This window comes from Canis aureus, chromosome 4 (genome assembly GCF_053574225.1).
Source record: "Canis aureus isolate CA01 chromosome 4, VMU_Caureus_v.1.0, whole genome shotgun sequence".
Classification (NCBI taxonomy): Eukaryota; Metazoa; Chordata; class Mammalia; order Carnivora; family Canidae; genus Canis; species Canis aureus.
In genome coordinates this window covers 41650907-41674838 of record NC_135614.1, presented here as the reverse complement: position 1 = coordinate 41674838, position 23932 = coordinate 41650907, and the positions used below count along the sequence as shown (strand labels likewise).

General features: G+C 46.7%; 1 long non-coding RNA gene across 4 annotated transcripts; it reads left to right on the top strand.

The window, feature by feature from the left end:
- The first annotated feature begins 277 nt into the window (after positions 1–277).
- Positions 278–18260, top strand: LOC144312622 (uncharacterized). 4 transcript variants are annotated; one of them, XR_013378136.1, is made up of 7 exons: positions 288–1259; positions 4087–4179; positions 5334–5628; positions 6511–6718; positions 16192–16399; positions 16960–17173; positions 17743–18260. It is a non-coding gene; the product is annotated as an uncharacterized LOC144312622 (long non-coding RNA). The 4 variants fall into 4 exon arrangements; XR_013378138.1 differs by having other exon boundaries at positions 278–1259; positions 6606–6718; positions 16192–17173; XR_013378137.1 differs by having other exon boundaries at positions 279–1259; positions 5337–5628; positions 16192–17173.
- Positions 18261–23932: the final 5672 nt, after the last annotated feature.

Below are 23932 nucleotides of genomic sequence, written 5' to 3'. Positions count from 1 at the left end.
GGAGCCCCGGGCGGGCGAGCACCGACCGAGCACGAGCCGCCGCCGCCGCCGCCGCCGCCCTGCGCTCCGCGCGCCCTCGGCCCGGCCCGCCGCCCCCGCCCCCGCCCCCGGCCCGCCCCCGGCCCGCCCCCCGCGCCGCCGCCCCGCCCCCTTAAAGGGCCCGGCCCCGCTCCCGCCCCGGCGGCCGCCCCGGGGGGCCCGCGTCCGGCCGCGCCGCGCCTTTGTCCCCGCGCCCCGCCCCGGCGGCCCGGCCCAGTCGCTGACCCACCGGCACACTCGCCCCCCCGCACTCGCCGGCTCGGGAGCCGGATCTGAATCCCGGGTTCGCAGTCTATTCCGTGGCCTGGGGCAAGTCGCTTTAACCTCTCCGGCCTCAGTTGCTTCATCTGTGAAATGGGCCTGGAACGCCTGCCTGCCGCGTGAAGACGCGTGGGAAGCCGTTGGCAGTGTCTGGCCGCGGTAGAGATGCTGGCAGTTTTATTTTTTATTTTTATTTTTTTAATTTTTATTTATTTATGGTAGTCACAGAGAGAGAGAGAGAGAGAGAGAGAGGCGCAGAGACACAGGCAGAGGGAGAAGCAGGCTCCATGCACCGGGAGCCCGATGTGGGATTCGATCCCGGGTCTCCAGGATCGCGCCCTGGGACAAAGGCAGGCGCCAAACCGCTGCGCCACCCAGGGATCCCGATGCTGGCAGTTTTAAACTCAGACCCAAGCCTTGGGGATTCAGGGAGTAGCGAGAGGCCAGCAGCTTCTTTTCCTAGGTGTACAGTCTGAGTGATGGGGAGAGAGGGAGACAGAAGGCGCAACAAAGGCAAGTCCAATATAATCGATGTAGCCGAACCGCGTCATAGGGTGGTGGATATGAGCGTGGGGCAAATGGGTGCTTGGTAACAGAGCCATTGATTCCCAAATGTGGGCCAAGTACTCCTTTGCACGTGCAGTGCCTTCTGCTTTTCTGAAATGTTCCCTGTGAATCCTCAAGACAACTCTGGGAGGAACCGGTGGTTGGCCCATACTACAGAGGAGGTGACTGAGAGCAGGCTCCAGACTCACAGAACTGGTGGAAAGAACCCATCACTGTCTGGCTCTCGGCATATTTTGCAAGCTAAGGTGGCTGGGGCAGCTCTACGTTTCTTCATCTAGTGCCTCCTTGTCCTGGCTTGGCTGGGAGTAGTTTTCAGGTGTTGGCTGAACAAACATCTGAACGAATGTACGCATCGATCCTGGGATAGAAGCCTGGCCCATGCTGTCACGCTAGTAAGTGGGGGCTTTTTCCAACAAACTGCATAGCTCCCCTGTAGGCCTGAAAGAGCCCTGGGCTCCTTCCCACCCTGGGGGCAAGGTCACCCTTTGAATGATGGTAGGGGTCATCCAGGGGAGGATGCTTCCCAGCAGCCCTGGCCAAATCCCTGGATAGTTTAGTGCAGATTCACTTTGGATCCCTACTATTTGTCTCTCCAACTTCCTTCCTTTAAAAAAAAATTTTTTTTAAAGATTTTATTTTTTTATTCACTATATATATATATATAGAGAGAGAGAGAGAGAGACTGAGAGAGAGAGAGGCAGAGATACAGGCAGAGGGAGAAGCAGGCTCCATGCCAGGAGCCTGACGCGGGACTTGATCCCGGGACTCCAGGATCGCGCCCTGGGCCAAAGGCAGGCACCAAACCGCTGAGACACCCAGGGATTCCCTCCAACTTCTTTCCTTCTCCTCTAACCACCCTGCCCTGGCCCCAGAGGATGGCCTGTGCTGATTTCACCCATGGGCTCCTTGTACTCCGCTTCCTGGTGGGCTTGGCCAATGGGAGGCCCTGGCAGGAGATTGAGCAGAAGAAAAGAGAGGTCTGGGTATTAATTTCCTGAGTTCTCTTCCTGCACGGTTGTGCTTACCAAAGGTGGCCTTGCACGTACCTTCTCCCTTAGGGTTCCCGGAACCACTTTTAACCCGCTAAGCGTGTTAAGAGTTCCACTTAGTGGGAAAGAGCTCTGGGCACTGCACTATCTCCTCATGGTTCCCCAAGCTCTGCCCACACCTTTGTAAGTGGACCCTTAGGTAAACGTCCCCCAGTGGCCCTGTTGAGAGAGTCACCCATTGAACACCAGGACTTTCACTGATACCATTTCTGTAAGGGACATTCTTCTGAAGCATAATTGCAAGTCACATCCTTGGAAATGTCCAGTATGTTAAAGGCCTGGCTTTTCTGTTCCTTTTACCTCATCCTCTGAATGAGCCAAGCCTTCCTAATAAGGCAGAACCACAGAAGGCAGCCGCTAGAGGAAATCTGTGAATCAGCCAGCTTCCTCGGTTTTCCCAGAAAGGCAATGCGACCTGGCCTAGTCGTACACTGAATGGCGAAGTTGGGACCTCAGCCCTCCTGTGCTTGCTTACCTCTTCTGCTGTGGCAGGCCTGGCCTGGGAAGACAGACTTTCCTCTTACCTGCCTGTAGCAGAAGGTGCAATACTTGCATCTTTCCCTGCACTTCCTTTGTCTCTCTTTTCTTCTTCTTTATTGTAGTAAAATGTAGGTGATACAAAATTTTCACCATTTGTAAGTGTTCCATTCTGTGGCATTAAGAACATTCACATTGATGTGCAACTGTCACCAACATCCATCTCTAGGATTTTTTTGATCTTCCCAAATTGAAACTCTGTGCCCTTGAAGCGAGCATTCCCCATTCCTCCTCCCTCAGCACCTGGCAACCACCATTTACCAATTGTGTGACTTTGGGCAAGTCACGTGACCTCTCTCTACTCTATCTCCTGATCTGTAAGATGGCTTGTTCACTGGGGGTCTAAGTGAGATAATACACATAAGTACATGTATTTTTGTTATTTTGCTATTAGCTGATCTGAGACTGCTAAACATCTCCCTTTAAGTGCATCCAAATTTCAATCCTAATTTACTTACTTATTTATTTATTTATTTATTTATTTATTTATTTAGTGAAAAGATTTATTTATTTATTCATGAGAGAGACAGAGATATAGGCAGAGGGAGAAGCAGGCTCCTCACAGGGAGCCCGACATGGGACTCGATTCCCGATCCCAGGATCACACCCTGGGCTGAAGGCAGACACTCAACCACTGAGCCACCCAGGCGTCCCTCAATCCTAATTTATTTATTTATTTATTTATTTATTTATTTATTTATTCATAGAGACACGGCTAGAGAGAGAAGCAGAGACACAGACAGTGGGAGAAGCAGGCTCCATGCAGGAAGCCCGATGTGGGACTCGATCCCGGGTCTCCAGGATCACGCCCCGGGCTGAAGGTGGCGCTAAACCACCGGGGCTGCCCTCAATCCTTTTTATTTTTTTTATTTAAAAAATTTTTTTTAAATTTATGATAGTCACAGAGAGAGAGAGAGAGAGAGAGAGAGGCAGAGACACAGGCAGAGGGAGAAGCAGGCTCCACGCACCGGAGCCCGACGTGGGATTTGATCCCGGGTCTCCAGGATTTCGCCCTGGGCCAAAGGCAGGTGCTAAACCGCTGCGCCACCCAGGGATCCCCTCAATCCTAATTTAATACCAACTTTGCTATGAACTACATCTACTCTTTCCTAGTCCTGATCCTCTTTTTCGCCCCTGATTTTATGTCCAGTCTCATCTCCTACCAGTTGCCTCTGTTTTCCCTATATCCCCCAAATAGAAATGACTTGTGATTTTCAGAAGGAAATATATTCTGTTTTTTCCTCCTAGTATACCTTAGTGTAAGCGATTCATTTCCCTACCCTGTCTGCTAGTGACCTCTTATTCAGCCTTCAAAGCCCAGCTTGGATGTCACTTCCTCCAGGAAGCCCTTCATCCCAGATGTATAATTGCTTCCCCACCATCCTCCCTCCAGCTATCATCATGCCTTGTCACAGCCATTATTGCCTTCTTATAGATCTGATTCCTTTGCCAGACTCTGAGCCCCCAAGGAGCTGGAATGTGTCCTATTTGTCTCAAGTCCCCCAGCATCTGGCACAGACTAGCATTGAGAGGCCCTGAGGAAATGCCTGTGAGAAGAATAAATCCATCTCCATCTCTTTAACCTAAATTCTCTCCTGGGCTGGGCTTACTTTTGTCCCTACTCACTCCCCAGAGACCTCTTCCACCAAGCTTCACTGTGTCCATACTCCTGGGAACACTGCATTTTCCCTGATTGGGCTGTGAAGAGAACAGAGCAGAGAAAAAGGTAAATTTGCTGCTAGCTGACTTAATTCTTTAAAATTTCTGTTCTAGAAGTGCATTTTGCAAGCTCAAGAGCTGTAGACCATAGAAAATCAATGCTGAAGCTGACAGACCACAGAATTCCATATGGTGGGTGTATTTGGGAGGAGGGCTACACGTTTGAGGGGCATGGAGTCCATCAACCCGAATTAGGTTCTGGTCTTTTTGTGATTTTTGTTATCTACCTGGATGTCAGGCTGTACTCCCAAATCCCAAGTCCCCCGGATGGACAGCTGGGCCCAGGGAGCTGAGGCCCTGCTCCTTTTCTCTCCCACACCCCCCATCGACTGTCTGAGATGGAATCAGGCCTCTTTTAAGAACAAAGGCAGGGAGAGATTCTTTCCCTCTGAGACTGTCATCTGATTGACTAGCACAGCAAGATGCTCATAACAAACACAGCCAAACCTACAAATGCTCAGTGGCCAGGCACATGTGGTCCTGGGAAATAGATCATGGGCTGTAAGGAAGTGAGCCTTAAAGCAAAGTTCCAGGTGCCCAGGCTGCAGGGCAGAGCCTAGGAGGTGGTGAGGAGCTTGAGTAAAGTTACATTTCAGAGTCTGAAGAAGGAAAGCACACTTTCCTTCCATCTTCTCTCTTCTCCTGGCTGCCATAATTATCTCCTTCCTAAAAGGAAGCTCTGTCCATAATCCTCCCCTGCTCAGAAACCCTCACTGGCTCCCACTGCTCATAGATGTTCATGTGCTATAGATTGGCATTCAAGGCCTCCAGACCTGGATCCTTTAGTACCGCTTTCAACCCTACCTACTTTGTGTTCATAAATTGTGCCTATATCTGTCTTTTCCTCACTTTGTAAAGGGATGTGTGTGTAAAGTGACACGTGTGTGTCTGATCACGGACCAGGTACTATATATAGCACCAGACATTCCTTACCCAATTCCCTATCTAATTTGTCAAAGAAACTCATGGTGTGTTATTTTTCCCATTTTCAAGTGAGAAAAGCAAAGCTCAGAGAAGTTGCCCAGTGTCATAGCACAGAAAAGTGATGAAGCTGGGATCTGAATTCAGACCTGTTAGGTGCCTAACCCATGTTCAGTAAGACCTCACTTGAGGATAGGACTGATGTTTTCTTAATATTCATACCCTCTCCTCTTCATTCAGTAGATATCTTTCTGCTACAGAGTGAATGTTTGTGTCTTCAGATCCATGCTGAAATCTGATTCCCAATTTGATGTTATTTGGAGGCGGGAGTCTCTAGGAGGTGATTAGGTCACAAGGATGGAGCTTTCATGAAATGAGATGAGTGCCCTTATAAAAGAGATTCCAGAGCGCTCCCTCACTCCTTCTGTCTTCATTGAGGACACAGTGAAAAGGCTGCTGTTTATGAGCTAGGATGTGGGCTCTCACCAGACTCCAAATCAACACCTTGGTCTTGGAATTCCTGGCTCCCAGAATGGTAAGAAATGACTTTCTGTTGTTTATAAGCCAACCAATCTATAGTATTGTTATTGTAGCCCAAATGGACCGACACCCCAAAAGCCACTGTCTCCAGCCAGATGGGTCTTTAGAAAAGTTAAGTTAGATAATATCTATAAAGATCAAGGCCTCACTATAGCCAAACCCCCACCAGGTTCCCCCCATATTGACTTCGTCTCATCCCCTCTCCCTGGCACACTACCCTCTAGCCATTCTGGCCTTCTCTCCATTCTAGAATACACACCATTTTGCACACGCTGTTCCCTCCTCCTGGGATGCTTTCCCCTTGACTGGCCCATTCCTATATTTCAGGCCTCAGTTTAAATGTCATCTATTCTTTTTTAAAAAAAATACATATTTTATTTAAATTCAATTTGCCAACATATAATAGCCTGTGTTCATCACATCAAATGTCATCTGTTCTGAGATCTTCCCTACTAAAGTAGCCCACCTCACCTCTCTCCTCCATGCATTTCCTTCACAGCGCCTATCACTGTTTCATGCTTTTATTTATCTGTCAATAGAACATCAGGTTCATTAGGTCAGTTCAGCTGTCTCATCATTGGTTATTATCTACAATGCCAGCACAACGCTTGTGGGCTTGTAGTATGTAAATCACTGTCGAATAAATGAGTGACTTTCTTCCCCACAAGAAAGGCAGGGCCTCTCTCTTCTTCCCCTGAGTCTGGACCCCTGGCAACTGCCCAGCAAATGTTTGTTGAAGGAATGAACAGATAAACAAATGGATGTGTGAGAGATCGTGTTGATTGCAGAAAGAGTTTGGGCTACATTTCAGGTCAATGGGCACACATACCGGAGACCTCTGAGGGGACCACGCCTGTGACACCTATCTTGTTCACAGAGTCTAGAGAAACTTGCAGAGAGATATTAAAAGGTAGAGGTTACCTGTCCTTGAACAGCTTCGCTAAATGAGACTGGGTGCATTTCCTCATCTAGCCACCAGGTGGCAGCCAGCTTGTCGCCGCTGCCAGCGCATCCTCACTCTCCTGCTCCTGGGGGAACAATTGCTGTTTGATCATCCCCAGTGCTACCTAGGGCCCAACTGCCAGGTAAGTCTGTTTGGTCACCCTAGAAGTTTGTTGCATTGAATATGAAGGTTATGGTTCAGCTTTGCCCCTTAAGATAAAGCGTGTCAGAGCATGATCCCAAAGCACAGGTAGCTCAGGGAGCCTACGTATATATTCACTGGTATTTATTTATTGCTCGTACATAAGTATTTATCACTTGCACACACAGAACTTATTGGGTCCCTAATATGTGCCAGGCATTGCCTGAGATGCTTGGGATACATCATTGAATGAAACAGGTAAAGATCCTTTTTCTTGTGGCACCGACATTCTAGCAATAAACATAAGAAATAGGGAAATTGTATAGCATGTTAGAAGGTAAAAAGTGTTAGGAGCAAAATAAAAATAGGGCAGGCTAATGGGAACTAAGAGGTTGGGCGTCAGGAGAGCAGGAGGCAATTTTCAATAGGGTGGAACAGGTAGGCTTCATTGAGGAGGCGATTTTGAGTACAGACTTGAAGGTGAGGCAGTGAGCCATGCCTGTGCTTGGAGGAAGAACCCTCCAAAAGGAAGGAACAGCCAGTGCAAAGGCAGGAGCATGGCTCGAATGCCTCAGAACAGAAAGGAAGTCAGCATAGTTGGAAGGGAGCAGGGAAAGGAAGGAGAAGCAGGATGCATGGAGTCAGAGAGGTAATGGGGTGCTGACTTCCAGAGGGCCTTGTCAGGACCATGGAATCCTGGTTTTGACCCTGAGGGGCAGCATGACCTGATGTATGTTTTACAGAGTCCGCTCTGTCTGCCAGAATGAGAATAGATTCTGGCTTGGCTTGCAGTCCTCCACCCACTATTCAGAGTGGGTTATGAGACTTGCTTGGCCATTGCGGTGTGAACAGAAGCAAAGCGTGTCACTTTCAGGCAGAAGGGAAAGTAGTCAAGTTCACCTCTACTCTGTGCCTGGCAATGCCCCAGATGGTGGCTGCTCTGCCAGCTTGGATCCTGGAGAGACTATGATGATGCTACGATCTCAATGTGACCCCTGCACCCCAAGTTCATATGTTGAAACCTAGCCCCCAAGGTAATGATATTAGGTAGGGGGGCCTTTGGGAGGCAGAGCCTTCATGAATGGGATTAATGCCTTTGTAAGACTTGAGAGAGCTCCCTTGCCCCTCCCACCATGTGAAGACCCAACGAGATGTCTGCTGGCTGCCCTGAGGAGGTCATGTTTAAGTGGAGAAGTGATGGATAAATAGGACTCACCTAATCACAGGATTGGGTGCAGACCACAGATTCAGAGATTGAACAGTCAAGGAATGGTGAGAAGGCATTTGAGATGCTTTCCCTTCCTTCCCCCAGAAGGATGACTCCTCAGCTGGGCCTGTGGGATCAAGCAACCAGTCACTTGAAGCTCTGGCCACTTGGTGACACATCTTTGAATGGCTCCCCATCCTGGGCCTCCCTCCTGCTCCCTGAATCCCAGTCTCCAGTGCTTCCCTTGACATCAAGCTCTGCTTTCCTGGGACCCCAGCCTGGACATTTTGGAGCTGTGAGGTGGCATCTCCTGCTGGGGCACTGAATGGTGGGTCACGTGAAATGGAAGAAAAGAATCAGACTGACCTGTGGAGAGAAGCAGGGATGGGAGGTGAACATGGAGTCCTGGCTTCCTTTCAGGTCTGGATTCAGAGTTTTCTGGAGGCCGGACTTATCTCTGCCCTGTAGTTAATCAAGACATCCAGTGTCCCATCAGTCTACCTTTGTACTTAATCCAGTGTAGCTGGTACAAAACTCAGGCCACAGATGTAGGTATCCAAGAAAGACTTAGTTTCTTAATTTTCTTAAATCAACTAGTTGTTGACTGTCTGTAACCTGGTGGGTTGTTGGGTAAATTAATCTCAGCCACTCTCAAGGAAACCCCTCCCCTAGGCTCTAATAGGCAGCTTATCTCCGGTTGTCGTGTCTAGCCATTCTTGAGAAGCTGCCCATGGCTCTAGCCCACATGGTTCTTTCATGTGCCCTGCTCAGCACATTCACACTCAGCTAGGGGTGCAGAATCTCTGGGGGCATTTAGGGGGCACTGCAGGTCAGGATGCAGCCCCTCTGGTAATCCTCAGAGTCTCTGCAGACCTCCCATCCTTTCTCAAGCAGTAGCTCTAGAGAGGACACAGATCCCTTCTATGGATTCAGATCTGGGGAGGAGGGTTCTTTTTGTCCTGGGGGAAACCCCTTGGTGATGCCCATCAGCCATGGAGCCCAGGCACATATCCGTGGGCAAACAGAGTTGGGTGTACCACCTGTCCCATTGAGTGGGACACACACCATGGAGAGCCATGGCATCTGGTAAGAGAGGTTAGGGGGCTTATTAGAGAGTTGGGGTCTGTATTAGGGGATGTGGGGGTTTGTTTTGGATTGGGTGCTTTCGAGAAGTGGGGCAATTAGGTGATTGGGTAATACTTTGTGCCTAGCAGGTGGGAGGAATGGGGGAACTAAGGAGTTGTCTTTTTTTGTCCCATTCCATTACTGGCACAAAATATCCTCATCTGATTGGTGTTCTGGGAGATAGTGTATATTCAAGATGGACCAGCATAGCCTGGCTGGGAGCAAGAAATCATCAGAACTGCTTCTTTCTTTTCCATCCTCTTCTTAAAGCCTGTTCTTATTTGGGGAACTCTGTTCTTACTTGGATTTGGGAAGGAAAAAAGGCCTGTTTCAATTCTTCCAAGAAGCAAGGGAGCCCAGAGCCTATTACTCACTTGAGTTGGAGAGAAAAAGCATGTCTTTTTTTTTTAAATTTTTATTTATTTATGATAGGCACACAGTGAGAGAGAGAGAGGCAGAGACACAGGCAGAGGGAGAAGCAGGCTCCATGCACCGGGAACCCGACGTGGGATTTGATCCCGGGTCTCCAGGATTGCGCCCTGGGCCAAAGGCAGGTGCTAAACCGCTGCGCCACCCAGGGATCCCAAAAAAGCATGTCTATAGGGAGGAAGTAGGAATTCATTTCTAGACACATGTTTCTGGTCTCATGGGCTTGAAGTTTCTCTTGAGCCTAACCATGGTCCTAGTGGCAGGAAGAGGACTTGTGCTTTATAGAACCAGAGTTTGGAGAAGGGAAATGTGGGGTCTCAGATATATAGCCTGCAAGGGGTAGTAAACCTGGATTCTAAAAAGTAGTTATTAATTGTAGACGGTCATTTTATGTTGAGAAAGAGGTCCAATTTGCATTGATAGAATGAGTCCTAGGCCGTGATTGCAGAAAAATAGATAAAGCAGAATAAAAAGAAACTCCATTGCAGCAAAATAGGTAAAACAGAATAGAAAGAAATAGAAAGAAGCTCAAGACAAGAGGAGCATGTTACGACACCCATCTCCATCTTTGGTAAACCAAACAGACAAAAAAGTACATACGGACACAGAACGGAGATTCTTGACCTTTTTGGAGAATCTAATGAGCTCAGTGATCCCTGGCTTCAGAAAAATGCACATCTGCACATATGCTGGCATTTTTCACATAACTGGGGGGCTCATTATGTCCCCTAGGAGCTCCTGAGTCCCTGATAGGGAAGAGTTCAATCATAAGCTAGCCTAAGCTTAGCAATCAAACTTAATTTGAATCTCAGCCCCACACCTCTCATTTTGTAACTGTATACAAGTTATGGAACCCCTCTAAGCCCTAGTTTTCCCATCAGTAAGGTCGAGGATCACAACAGACATTTCTTACAGGGTGCTGGGGGATTACATGAGCAAATGTGTGGAAAGGGCATGGCACAGAGCCTGACAAGTCCCTAATGGAGGGTGGCCCTTATCATTGGTGCCATGGACACACCTGGAACTTTGTCCTTTGCAAATAAAGAATATACCTTCTTTATGATGTTCATGCACCAACTACAAAAATAGATCCTACTTGTAGCCACTAAGAACAGTTAAATTAAGCACAAAAGACAGATAACGTATTGCCCACATGTTTTGCCTACAAGGCAATAAAACAAAGACATAAGTGACACTAATTTAAACTAAAAGAAAAAACTCAAACTACTTAGAAATAGGAAAAATTAAAGCAAAAGGCATTCTCCTGAGTAGATCTTGTACCCAGGAGAAAATGAATGAAATGTGCCCTGATTGTGATTGAGAAGCTGTTAGCATTTCTGCTGGGGTACCTCGGTTTCCCAGTGTCTGGCAGCCCCCAGGGCCATGTTCTTTTCTCAGCAGAGTGAGGGACAGGCAGTGGAGGTTCCTGTAGGCGCGGAGAGGCTCGGGAGGACTTGGGGATACAGGCCAGGGTAGACGAGCTTCCTGTAAGTGGAGCCAGGATCCACGATGGCTTTGACTGTGGCAAAAGCCACAGTGACTGGGAGTGAAGTTAATCATAAGGGAAGGGGATTCAGGAAGGTGGCATCTTGACAAATAGATACATTAAAGGGCACTGGGGACAATCGGGAAGTACCCACGGAATGGAGATCAGCATATGTTGCTTTGAACTAAACAGGCAAGGAAGCTAGAGGGTAGAATATCAAGATTCTGAGTGGAAAGCAAGTAAAAATAACAGAAAATAGAAGAAAAAGCATTAATATGTTATGGAGTAAGAAAGGAAAAAGGAACAATTCAACGAAAGAAAGATTAATAATTGAGCTGTATTTAAAAGCCAGCTAGCCCAGGGAGGGGCTGGAACCAATGGAAGGAAGAGCTCGTTGATGGATGGCTCTAGGTCAGAAGATTCTAAGTCAGGAGGGAGGAGGATCTGCCCTGTGCTCCTGAGGTTTCTGCTCTGACAGAAGATGTACAACAGAAGACTGCTTTTTGTAAATGTCCTTCGTGAATTACTAGCGTGACCATGAAAAGGAAGCAAGATGATGAAGGCAATGGTGACAGGAGTGATTGAGATGCATTTGTTACTGGTCCAAGGAGGGGGTCCTGGAGGCTTGGAGAGTGTGCTGGGGAAATGATAAGATGTGATCATGGACAAAGATGAGTGGAGTTTTGCAAGAAGGCAGAATGGTCTGAGCGAGGAACCTTTCCATCCTTTGTAAAGGAACTGTGAGATTAAAAAGAATAGATGATTTGTTTTAAATATAAGAGCACCACCGAGCCCATTATATATTGTAGATGATTATGGGAAAATCCTACTTGATGTGAAGATGGTAAGAGGTGCCACCAAGCATGCAGTGACTATTGCAGTATTCATTTAACAGCCAACATCAACTGCGTGCTCCCTATGGCCCAGGCACTGTGGTCATAAGGACAGCTAATACTCAACTTACACTTCTGAGCTCTGGTTTAATCTCTGTACATATATTAGTTTATTTAATCCTTGCAGCAACATTGAGAGGGAGGTGCTATTGTTCTTTCCATTTTACAGAAGAGAAACTTAGGCATAAAGGAATTAAATAATTTCACAAGGCAAGGCAAGGACTATGGTGAGCTGAGTGAAGCACTCATTTCAGATGCAAAATTGAAAGGGGGTGCCCCAAACCCCTCAGTAATAAAGGTAAATAATATGTTCATGAAATATTTATTAAACACCAAAATTAGTGCAAAAAATGTGATAAAGGAAGTACCAGAATCATAAAGGCAAGATCAACAAGGTCACACATGTAGCTCCTAAGAACAGAACCAGGATCTGAACCCAGGCAACTGGCTGTTGAATTCACGCTATTTACTACCCGATACTGCATTTAGAATCAACCAGCAGACCACATCTGTCTTTCCCTCCCCTCTATGCTCAGTGTCTCGCCCAAGCTTAGCATATAGTAGGTCTGCACTTAATATTTGTTGAAAGAACGTTAAGTGAAGACATGGGCCCTGTTCTTAGTAGCACCCATACTCACCACGCAACTGTCCTAGGGTCATGCGAAGGTGTCTGTCACAGACACTACACATACCTTATATAGCATTCCCATTATAATTAGTTTATCAGGATGAAAGCTATAGTTAAAGATAAGTCATTGGCAGCAGGAGCACAGGAGTAGGAAGGATGACTTCTGTCCTGTAACACCGTGGCAGGCTTTAAGAGGGTGTGACATTTGAGCTGGGCCTTCAGGAGGTGAAGGATTTCTTTAGATAGGGAAAGTGGGACGCTACCTGGAGACATGACTGAATAATCACGCGTTGTTCAGTCAAGAAAGCAGGTCTGCAGAGTCATGTTTATAATGTGATACCATCTATGGAGAGAAACCTTTTCCAAGTGTGCACGTGCTGCATGGATGCATGGGGAAGGGTCTGGGGGGAGGAACACCAAACTCTGGGGATGGCTGGCATGAGGGTGTGGGAGACTGGGGAAATATTGAGAGAGCCTTTAGCCTTATAGGCTTTGCTTTAAAAAAATTAATTCATTTATTTGAGAGAGAGAGCACATGATCTGGGGAGGGGGTCACCTTTGGGTTTTTTTTTCATTTTTATTATTTCTGCCTTACTTTTCCCGTGTTCCATTTTTACAAAACAAAAAAGGACAAATACATATAGCTACGTATGCATACATATATGTATGCAGGTTTTATTTCTCTTTCTTACGAACAGATCACATACTGTAAGTACTTTCTGGCACTTTGCTTTTTTTCACTTAAAAATACATCTTATAAGCTACTCCATATGAGTTCCTAGAGATCCTCCTCAATCTATTTGAAAAATTAATTTTTAATTACTCGAGCAATAATAGCTCTCTTCTTGTTCATTAAAAGCAGAGCCTGGGGGTGCCTGGGTGACTCAGAAGGTTAAGTGTCTGCCTTCAGCTCAGGTCATGATCCCAGGGTTCCGGGGATCAAGCCCCACATCAGGCTCCCTGCTCAGCAGGGAGTCTGCTTCTCCCTCTGCCCCTCCCTCCCCAAAAGACAAGATGTAACAGGTGTTGGCAAGGATGGGGAGGAAAGGAAATCTTGGGCACTGTTGGTGGGAATTCATATTGGTGCAGCCAATGTGGGGAAGACTATAGAGGTTCCTCAAAAATTAAAAGTAGAACCATATGACCCAGCAGTTCCACTTCTGCACATATACCAAAAGGAAAAGCAATTGCTATCTCGAAGGGATTTCCATATCCCCATGTTTACTGCAGCATTACTCACAGTAGCCAAGACATGGAAACAACCTGCTTATTAAGATGGATGATTAGATAAAGAAAATGTGATATATATTTCTCTCTCTCTCTACCTATGTAGATAGATAGATAGTGTAGGTAAGCACAGGAATATTATTCAGTCATAAAAAAGAAAGAAATCCTGCCATTTCTGATAGCATGAATGGAACTTAAGGGCATTGTGTTAGGTGAAATAAGTCAGACTGAGAAAGACAAATACTGTATGATCTCACTTGTACATGGAGTGGAAAAACCTGAACTCATAGAATAAGAGAATAGATTGGTGATTGTCATGAGCTTGCAGATGGGGGAAATGGGTGTAGGTGGTTAAAAGGCACACATTTCCAGTTACAAGATGAATAAGACCTGGGGATGTAATGTACAGCCTGTTGACTCTAGTTAACAATACTGTATTGTATGCTTGAAAGTTGCTAAGAGAATAGATCTTAAAAGTTCTTATCACACACACACACACACACACACACAAATGGTAACTACATAAGGTAATGTGTTAACTAACCTTACTGTGCTAATAATTTTGCAATATATATGTATATCAAATCAACACTTTGTACACCCTAAACTCACACCATGTTATATGTCAGTTATATCTCAATATATCTGGGGGCGGGTAAGAAAGGCAATCTCTTCAAGCTGTTTAATGAGGTGCTCTTTTCACCTTCTATGTCAGTGCATGTAGTGCATTTATGTGCACGAGCTCACCTAATCCTCATGAGGTAGGTCGTGCTATCATTCCTGTGGCAAACCGAAGTGATGCCTTTCTGTTGTTCGAAGCCACCATATTCATGGTGGTTGGCTTAGCAGCCATAGGAAACTAATGTGATTCCCCATTTTAGTTGAGGGAATTAAGAATAACTTACAAAGGTTATGCAACCTGCTCCACCAATGTATTGGTCAGAAAGGGCTAAGCTCTGCTGTGGTAACAACCAACCCCTAGATCTCACCAACAAGAATTCATTTCTCACTCACCTAAGGCTGGCTATGTATCTTAGCAATTCTCCAAGGCTGCCCTTCTCTGCGTGATGACTCAGTGATTGGGCAAATTGGATCTCAAGTCTTTTTAAAATCTCCGCATGAGCTTTGTTGGTGGCCGTGGAAGGGAAAGGGGCAAGGGGAGAATTGCCTATGTGCTTTTCACTGTTTTAGCTTGATGGTTACCTCTGACATTTCCATTCACATGTCACTGGCCAGACTGGCCATGTGACTCTGCCTCACTTCAGGGGGCTGAGGAATATAAGGAAGAAAATGGAATATTTGATGAGTCATCCTATCCTCATCATAATCAGTAATGGTGGAACTGAATTTTAATTAAAATAACAAGCTAGCATTTTCCTAGCACTTTCTACGAGCCAGGCCCTATACTAGGTGTTTGGCACATATCATCCTAAACAACCTTGTGACAAATGTAGTGTTGTTCCTAAAGATGAGGAAAATGAAGCCCAGAAAGGTTTAATAACGGGACCAAGGTCACCCAGCTGGTAAGTGGTAGAGCTAAGACTTGAACTTGGGTGATCTGGCTTATCACTGCACTCTTAGCCAGTGTGCTATTCTGATGCAAAGGGCAGCCTGATTACTAACCCTGAGGGATGAGCGGTGACAGTGAGGGGCTGTGAGACATGTGGAGGGTGATGAAGCACGAGCGCCCTCAGGGATCATCAGGGGGCTGAGATTTTGATCCGAAGGTTGCTGTGGGGACCCCAAAAGCACTGTGCAATGAGGCATACTTAGATTGGCATTTCTGCAGCTGTGGGATGGAAAGCAGATCAGAGTGGGGGTGGTGAGGTGGCAAGGAGACTGGCAAAGAGCAAGAACAGTCATTCAGGACAGGGTGGGGATGCCTAGTTTAAGATGCATCCTGTGGGGATGGAGGGAAAGGAGGACCTTCCAGGTCCAGGGCTGATTCACTGTCCCAGCCACTGTGCCTGGCTCTGGCAGGGAGTCGGCTGCCACCTTCTGAAATGATCTGAATTCCGATGGAGTCAGCGGGGCTGGCTAAGGGCTTGGATGAGAGGCTGAGGGAGCAGGGAGCGTCAAGAATGATGCATGAACCCCTGGTGACCACAGGTTCATCTCTGGAATGGGAGTCAGGAGCCGTGGCCCCAGGATGGTTGAATGTGGCAGTGAGTGCTCCTCTGAGAGGGAGCAGACAAGGAGGTTACACGCTCAGGCTTCAAGCCCAGCTTACCTCTATGTGACCCTGGGTAGGTTACTTATCCCCCGTGCTTCTCATATAAACTGGGAATACAAATAGTACTTATTTCAGGGGGTATCATGAAGGTTAAATTAGTTAGTTTGGGGAACGCTCCTACAACAGTACAGGGGTGAGTACATGGTTAAGTGTTGGCAGCTCTTATCATAAGGGAGCCACTCTGCCTGGGACACAGATGATGCTCAGTAAATGTTATTTTCACTCTTTTCCTCTCTTCTTCCCCAGCTGGCAAATAGAGCCTGGACTTTGGGACTCGTGGGTCTGGATTGGACTTTGGTTCTGCTACTGGATACTTGAGTGACCTTGGTCAGACCAGTAAACTTCGGGAAGCCTCAGTTTTCTCTTCTGTAAGATGGGAACTAGAAGGGTTACTGAGGATTCTATGGGATGGCTTATGAGGAGAGCTTGGCACATAGTAGCTGTGCACTAAAAGGTAACTTTTACTAACCATCATGTCAGCTTGGGGCCCTATGGGCTCTTGGGTCTTAAATCATGAGTTCTATAGTCCTGACTCCCTCCAGATGGGGGCACTCACTGCTTTGTTATTCCTTACGTGTTCAGGGAGGACCTCCTCCAGCATCAGGCTGACTCACCACCAGAGGGCTTTGTCACTTCTCAAAAGCAGCCTCTGGGTGGACAGAGTCCTGGAGGAAAGGCAAACCCATCAGACTCTAATTTGTTTTTCAATTGATTGTTTCCTCAAGTAAAATAAGGGGTCGAGGTGCCTGGGTGGCTCAGTCTGTTAAGCGTCTGCCTTGGGCTTAGGTCATGATCCCAGAGTCCAAGGATTGAGCCCCAGGTCCATCTTCCTGCTCAGCAGGGAGTCTGCTTCTCCCTCTGCCCCTCACCCCACTCGTGCTCTCTCTCTCTCTCTCTCTCTCTCTCTCGTTATCCCTCAAATAAATAAATAAAATCTTAAAAAAAATAAAATGAGGGGTCAGAGAGCCCATCACTCTAAGCTCTGTATGGTTGAGATCAGCACTCCCATTGCAGGTACCCTGCTGGGTCCCAGTCTTCTAGAAAGAACATGCCCCAGGCACACAGGTGAGCCCCTTCTGGATCCTCCATGGAAAGGGGAGTCAGCTGGTGGTGGTGCTGTGCTGGAGCTGCAGAGCCAAAGATGTGTACACAGCCCATTCATCTGCCTTCTGCTGCTTGAGCCCCCACAGATGCGGAAGGTGCAGGGAATGATTCAGCTCCAGCTTTTGTAAGCGAGTTTTCACTCATTCACAATTTATTATGGTTTCACATAGGGGGCTGGGATGACGCTTAATGTTATTCTACAAGGCTTGCTTCTGCAAGAGGAAGGCAGGGATGGGAGATGCTTCTTCCTACCTGCCCAATGCAATGCTCTTCGAGGATCAGAGGGAGCGAGTGACTTGCCCAAAGTCACACAGCTAGAGGGGGCAAAGTGGATTCGAACCCTAGCTGTTGGGCTCCAAGAAACCTCCATGTGCCTCTATTCCGCATTTAGTCCCCAAATGGGGATTGTGGAGGGTCTGCCCTGTGCCTAGGCCTCTGCAGGCATCTCTGGAAGACCCAGGGCAAGATAGGGCACGTTTATTGCCATTATTATTTATTATGACCTTCTGAAACCCTGAGCCTAAGAGAAAAGAGAAGCAGGAAGGATGAAGAGGAGCAGCGGTTCTCCTCCTACCCCTACCAAATTGCTGATTAAAAGAAAATAAATTTTCCTTTGGTACTTCAGTTTAGGCTTCTTAAAACTGTTCCCTTTTAGTGGTTTAACTAAATATACCTTTCTGTGAACATTTGCAGATTCTTGGTTGTCTTGTCATTTTTCCCCTAATGACTGGTGTGGTCGGAGCCTCAGCTGGAGTTATGCTGACCTAGTTTTCAATTCTGACTGTGCCCAAACAAGCTGTGTAACCTTGGACAAGTAACTTAACCTCTCTGTCCTATCTCCTTCATCTGCGAAACAGGAAAATTAGCATATCTTTCTCACAAGGTTCTTTGGAGAGCTTTCAAAATCTAATTTTCATTATGAAACATTTCAAACATGGAGAATAATACAAATAAAAACATGAGGAATAAAACAATTTTGAAGTCCCATGTGCGCAATGATCTTTGACCTCTGGCCACTCGTTTCATTAATTCTTTCACCATACTACTGCCTTCCCACTGGATTATTTTGAAGCAAATACCCGTCATCACAGCAGTTTATTTGTAGTGTATATTGCAATATATATCTGTAAAAGATAAGCATTCTTTTTTAAAACATAATTTTAGAGAGGTTTTATGGAGCCTTTTCTCTATGGCCAGGATTTTCTGTAAAATTTCCCCTATGTGATGTAACTCCCTGCCATTAGAACTCTTTAGTAATAATTATAATAAATATTCCAAATACTTTTACTTATTGACTGCTGCTGGATTTTTTGAATGCAACCATGTGTAGTATTGGATTGTGAGTCCACAGTGTTATGTACTATTGGAATTATATCCCTGGTGATCATTCATTAAGGAGTAGTATTTACTGAACTATATGGTTTTACAAAAGTTGAGGTAAGAATGACTAACTTCATCTGTAAGCAGGAAAAAAGAGGCATAGAGAGGTGAAGGATTTTTCCCAGGTCACATAGCAGTAAGCAATAGAGGAGTTTGAAACTAAAGCCTGCCTGACTCTAGAGTCCATGCTTTTTCCTCTGTCCTGTGCTGATGCCTTTGGAATTCTGGTTGGCTTCTCTGTTTGGATTGTAAATTCTTTTTTTTTATTTTTTTATTTTTATTTTTTTATTTTTTTTATGATAGTCACACACACAGAGAGAGAGAGAGAGAGAGAGAGGCAGAGACATAGGCAGAGGGAGAAGCAGGCTCCATGCACCGGGAGCCCGACGTGGGATTCGATCCCGGGTCTCCAGGATCGCGCCCTGGGCCAAAGGCAGGCGCTAAACCGCTGCGCCACCCAGGGATCCCTGGATTGTAAATTCTTTAAGTTAAGTGCTCTACCTTAGATTTCTGTTTCCATAGTCCCCAGCTGTTTGATGATTGACTAATAGAAAGTCCTGCGTAGTCCCTGCAAGTGCAAAAGTCGTGCAAGTGCAAAGCCTATCATCCCCACCACCATCATCACTGGGTTTGCACAAACAACAGTGCTTGTGGAAAATTTCTATATAGGCCTGTACTCAGACCCCGTGGAAGGTACAAGACACAGACCCTGCCTTCAAAGTTGCTTATGCAGTCTGCCAGGTGTCAATTTGAACATAATGGCAACAAGATGGGGAAATGGGTTGGGTATCTTACGGCCTCTGGGGGTGATTCCTCATCTGTTGGGGTGGCCTCGTGCTCCACGTGAAGGCAAAGATGTGGGTAAGAGCTGAACAAATAATTATCTGTATGCGCTTTGGGCTATGGGCGGTACTGGGATCTGGAGAGATAGTAGGAAATATGACAATGGGGCAGACAGATAATAATATAGACAGACAGGCAGTATACAGCAAATGAAGAAATCTACATGATCTTTCAAGATCGTGGTAAGTGCTAGAAGGAAATAAGGAGACTGATGTGACAGAAAGTAGCAGGGGTCAGGGAAACCTATGCTGGCCTGGGGTGGTCAGGAAGGCATCTGTGAGAAGGTGACATCTGAGCTACCACCTGAAGCTTGAGCCATAGGCAGCCAAGTAAAAAGCCACACAAGGCTCATTCCAGGCAGAGGGAATTGAACATGCACAGGCCCAAACACGAAGCAGAGCCTGGTGTCCTGCTTTCATCCTCCCTCACTGCCCAGAGCTCAGAGGACAATTTCTTTCCTGTAGCCAGGAGGAAAAGCTTTCTCAAGAGCCTCTCAGTTTCCCTTGGCCAGGATTGGGTCATCTGTGCATTCGAAACCAACTCCAGATGAGGAATTTGGGGTTACCTGATTAACTCAAACCAATCAATTTCTCTCCTTGGAGCTATGGAGGGATCATCTGATTGAAATTGAAGTTTAAATAGCAAAGAGGAAACGGAGGAAAGGGTATTACTTAGCATATAGCCTCCAAGATGGCCCCGGTGATCCCTCCTGCTGCCATTCACACTCTCGTGTAGTCTCCTCTTAGGTTGTCCTGGCTGGTCTGTGTGACCAATAGCATAGTGCAGAAGTGATGGCATCTCACTCCTGAGATTAGGTTACAGAAAACCGTGGTTTCTTTCATGGCTGGTCTATTGGTCACGTGCACACTCTTTCCTTCTCCTGGACCACGAGCTCTGGGGAAGCCATGTCATGAGCCGCCCTGTGGAGAGGCCCACATAATCAAGAGCTGAAGCCTCCAGCCAAACGGCCTCGTGAGTGTGCTTGGAAGCAGACACCCCAGTCCCTTCAGAGACTGCACCCCTGTGAGAGGCTTGGAGCTACCAGCTAAGCTGCTCCTGCCCCTATGGATTCCTGACCCTTGGAAACTCTGTGAGATAGTTACTGTTTGTTGTTTCAGGCTGCTAAGTTTTGGGGTAATTTGTTATGTCGGTACGTAACTAATATAGCCAGGGCACAACAGTGGCTACCAGGGTGCCCCCACTCAAGTGGCTCTTGCCCTGTGTCCTGTGAATCCCAGAGCACCATCTCTTAATCTGTGTCTCCCCTCCACCACACGCTTGTGAATGTCTTGGTTATACTCAGGGGGTCTAGAGTGTGTGTGTGTGTGTGTGTGTGTGTGTGTGTGTGTGTGTTTATGTGTGTGAGGTGCAGTCCAGTAGCCAATCTTCTCCTCCACGGCTCCTTCTGATCGGGCTCTCCCTGGACTCAGGCATGGTTTGTTTGCAATGTGTGTCTCTGCCCTGGCACGGGCTTGGGCACAGAGTGGCCTCAGGGAATACAGAGGGAATCCATGACATTACCAGGCTGCTGCGGCAGGCGAGAGCCCAGTTGGCTGCCATGACAACCACAGCACAGAGAACTCAGACCAGTCTGGGCCCTGCTGGGGAGTTGGGAGGGTTTGCAGTAATTTCTCTGTGAAATGGCATGGGGAGGCGAATGGCGGTTTCTGTTGTCACTATCTTGGAAAGAGGGCACCCAGAGCATGGGATGGGGCTGGGGGAGGCAGGTGAGTACCCTTTCTGGCTCAGTGCACACTCCTAGGCACAAAGCTCTCCCATTTCGTGTCCTCAGCGTCATCTCACCGTTACTCTTCCAAGTCTGCCTTTTGTTTACTGAAGACCCACCATATGCCAGTCTCTTGGCTGAGCATTTTCTGCCCAGCTCTGGTCTATAAGTCTCACAATGGCAGATGCTATGTCTGTCTTGTTGATACCATAGTGCCTGGCACGTAGTAGGCTTGTGATACATATTTTGTGAGTGAATGAATGATTGAGTAAGTGACTCTTGCTGACTCCTCACATAAAAAAGTAAAAGGTTAGTCATGGGAAGAGTTAGGTAAAGGAAGGGTGGGTGGAAGGATGGGTAGAATGAGAATAATATTCCAGGCACAGAAAATAGCATGTGCAAAGGTCCTGGGGTGAGAAAAAAAGGTCACAATTGGGACCCATGCCTCCTTAGCTCCATAAATAGATCTTCCATTATATCCTATGGAATAAGGGCTCTGGGGTAAGTCCTTTTGCTATCACCACTTTCAATTTGAAAAGTTCTTCCCATCCCCTTCAAAGGGGTGAGGTCATGGGGAGTATAGGGTGTCCCAATTTGAAGAACAGACTGCTTGGGCCTGGCTCTCCCACTAAGTAGCTGTGCTTACCTGGGGTCCTTGCCTCAGTCTCCTCACCTGCTGGGGATAATACCAGAACCTACCTCATAGAGTTCTTGTGTTACTTAATGAGTTTATGGATGTAAAGTATCTAGAATATATCAGATATTATCTTGTGGGGAACAGGGCTGTGCAGAGGCAAACCCAATCTGGGTACTTTAGGAGGGCAGCCCTCTTAGGGGGCAGCCAGGATAAGAGGAGGGTTGACCACCCCTGCTGGAAGTGGAACATAGTTAGGCCCATTTGAGTCCCCCTGTTCTACCTGAGTCCCCCACTCCTCTGCAGTGATCAGAAAGGACTTTTGGTGCAAAAGATTTGTCCTTGGCGCGAGGCCCCTAGCTTCTGAGAGTTGGAAATGATATTCAGGGCCCATTGTCTCCATTTCCAGACAGTTCTAGACAAACCAAGCGCGACTGCTTCAGAAGAGCATAGGAGTGAGACAAACCTACTATTTTAAGGCAGTGGCAGGAGCTCTGAGGGTGCTGTGTGTGTTCTCTTGTCACAGGCTTGTCGGAGGAGCTGGAGTGAGCCTGACAAACCAGGCTGCCAGGGCAGGTGAGGGGACACCCCCATCCCCCACCAGCTTGGCTGACTCACAGAGAGACCCTGAGAAAGCCAAGGTCAAAGAGGAAACCAGGCACAGCAGGGAGACTCTCAAGGAGGGCAGAGGAAATGTTTGAAATCACAGGTTGTGCAACTGCCCTTAGAGATCATTGAGGCCGATGTCTCTGTTTTACTGAGGTGCAGAGGTGTGGGGGGTGTGATGAGGGGCAGAGGTTTCCTTTCTTTGTAAATTGATATGAGTTTTTTGTTTTGTTTTAAATATCACCATATTAAATACTTAAGTAATGCACAGCATCTCAATACTATGGTTCTTTTTTTTTTTTTAATTTTTATTTATTTATGATAGTCACAGAGAGAGAGAGGCAGAGACACAGGCAGAGGGAGAAGCAGGCTCCAGGCACCGGGAGCCCGACGTGGGATTCGATCCTGGGTCTCCAGGATCGCGCCCTGGGCCAAAGGCAGGCGCCAAACCGCTGCGCCACCCAGGGATCCCAATACTATGGTTCTTTGTGGCATTTAAGAACAAAACCGATCTATATGTTGACTTAGATCTCTAAGGCTTGTTAACAGAAAAGAAAAAGTTGCAGAAGGATAGGTACAGCATGTTGCTAATGACTGAGAAACAAAGCCAATCCAGGGTGACATATTTCAATACATTTATGTATTAAACGTTCTCAAGGAAGTTCTGGAAGGATGATCACCAGGTCAAGTAGGATGGCCACTTTCCATGGGGACTGGATGGGAAATGTGGGGCAGAGGGAACCTCAGCTTCATCAAGATTGTTTGGATTATTAAGAGAATATTTTCATACATTTCTTGTGTAATTAGAACACGGATTTCAAAATATTTTTTAAAAAATTGTAAAAGGCTTATTTGACCCTGGGCTCGGATTTGTCCAGGAAACATTTCTCTTCTGGGTATCAGATCTAATGAAACCTTGACCTCTGCTCTCTGAAGCTTTATCCCCCCCACACCCCACCATGTGTGAGATTTAGTAAAATATAGAAAAATGATGAAAATGCTAATTAAAAGACACTCACCCACTCCCTTTGCCCAAAGGCCGTGAGAAGATGGGAAGATGCTTTTTCTCAGGATGCCTCAGGCTTCCAGGAAATTCCCAAGCCCTGGGGGCAAGGCCGAAGGGGGTGCACTCCCCACACGGCGGTTAGAAGTGGGGAAGGGGAAGCCCCTGGGCTCTGTCTCCAGGCTGCTCTGTGTTTCCTCCACTCTTTGCCTTGAGATGAGCAGTCAGCACCCTGGGTGCTCTTCCCAGAGAAAGGCAGTTATCATAATTTAACTGTGTTCACGTATTTGATTTTTTTTTCAAAGAAGTTTCATTTATTTTTAAATTTCTGCTGCATTTCTAAATATTAACCACAAGTTGACAATATTGACTGATATATTTTTTGTATTCTTATTTTTTAATTTAAATTCAATTAATTAACATATAGTGTATTATTAGTTTCAGAGGTAGAGGTCAGTGATTCATTAGTTGCATATAACACCCAGTGCTCATGACACACGTGAGCCCAGCCCCCTAACGCCCTCCCCTCCAGTGGCCCTCAGTTTGTTTCCTCTGATTAAGAGTCTCTTATGGTTTATCTCCCTCTCTGACTTCATCTTGGTTTTTTTTTAAGTTAATTTTTAAGAGCACAAATCAAACAAAGAGTACATTCTCCTCTGGGGACAAGGGCTGTAGATGGGGCTCAAGTCCC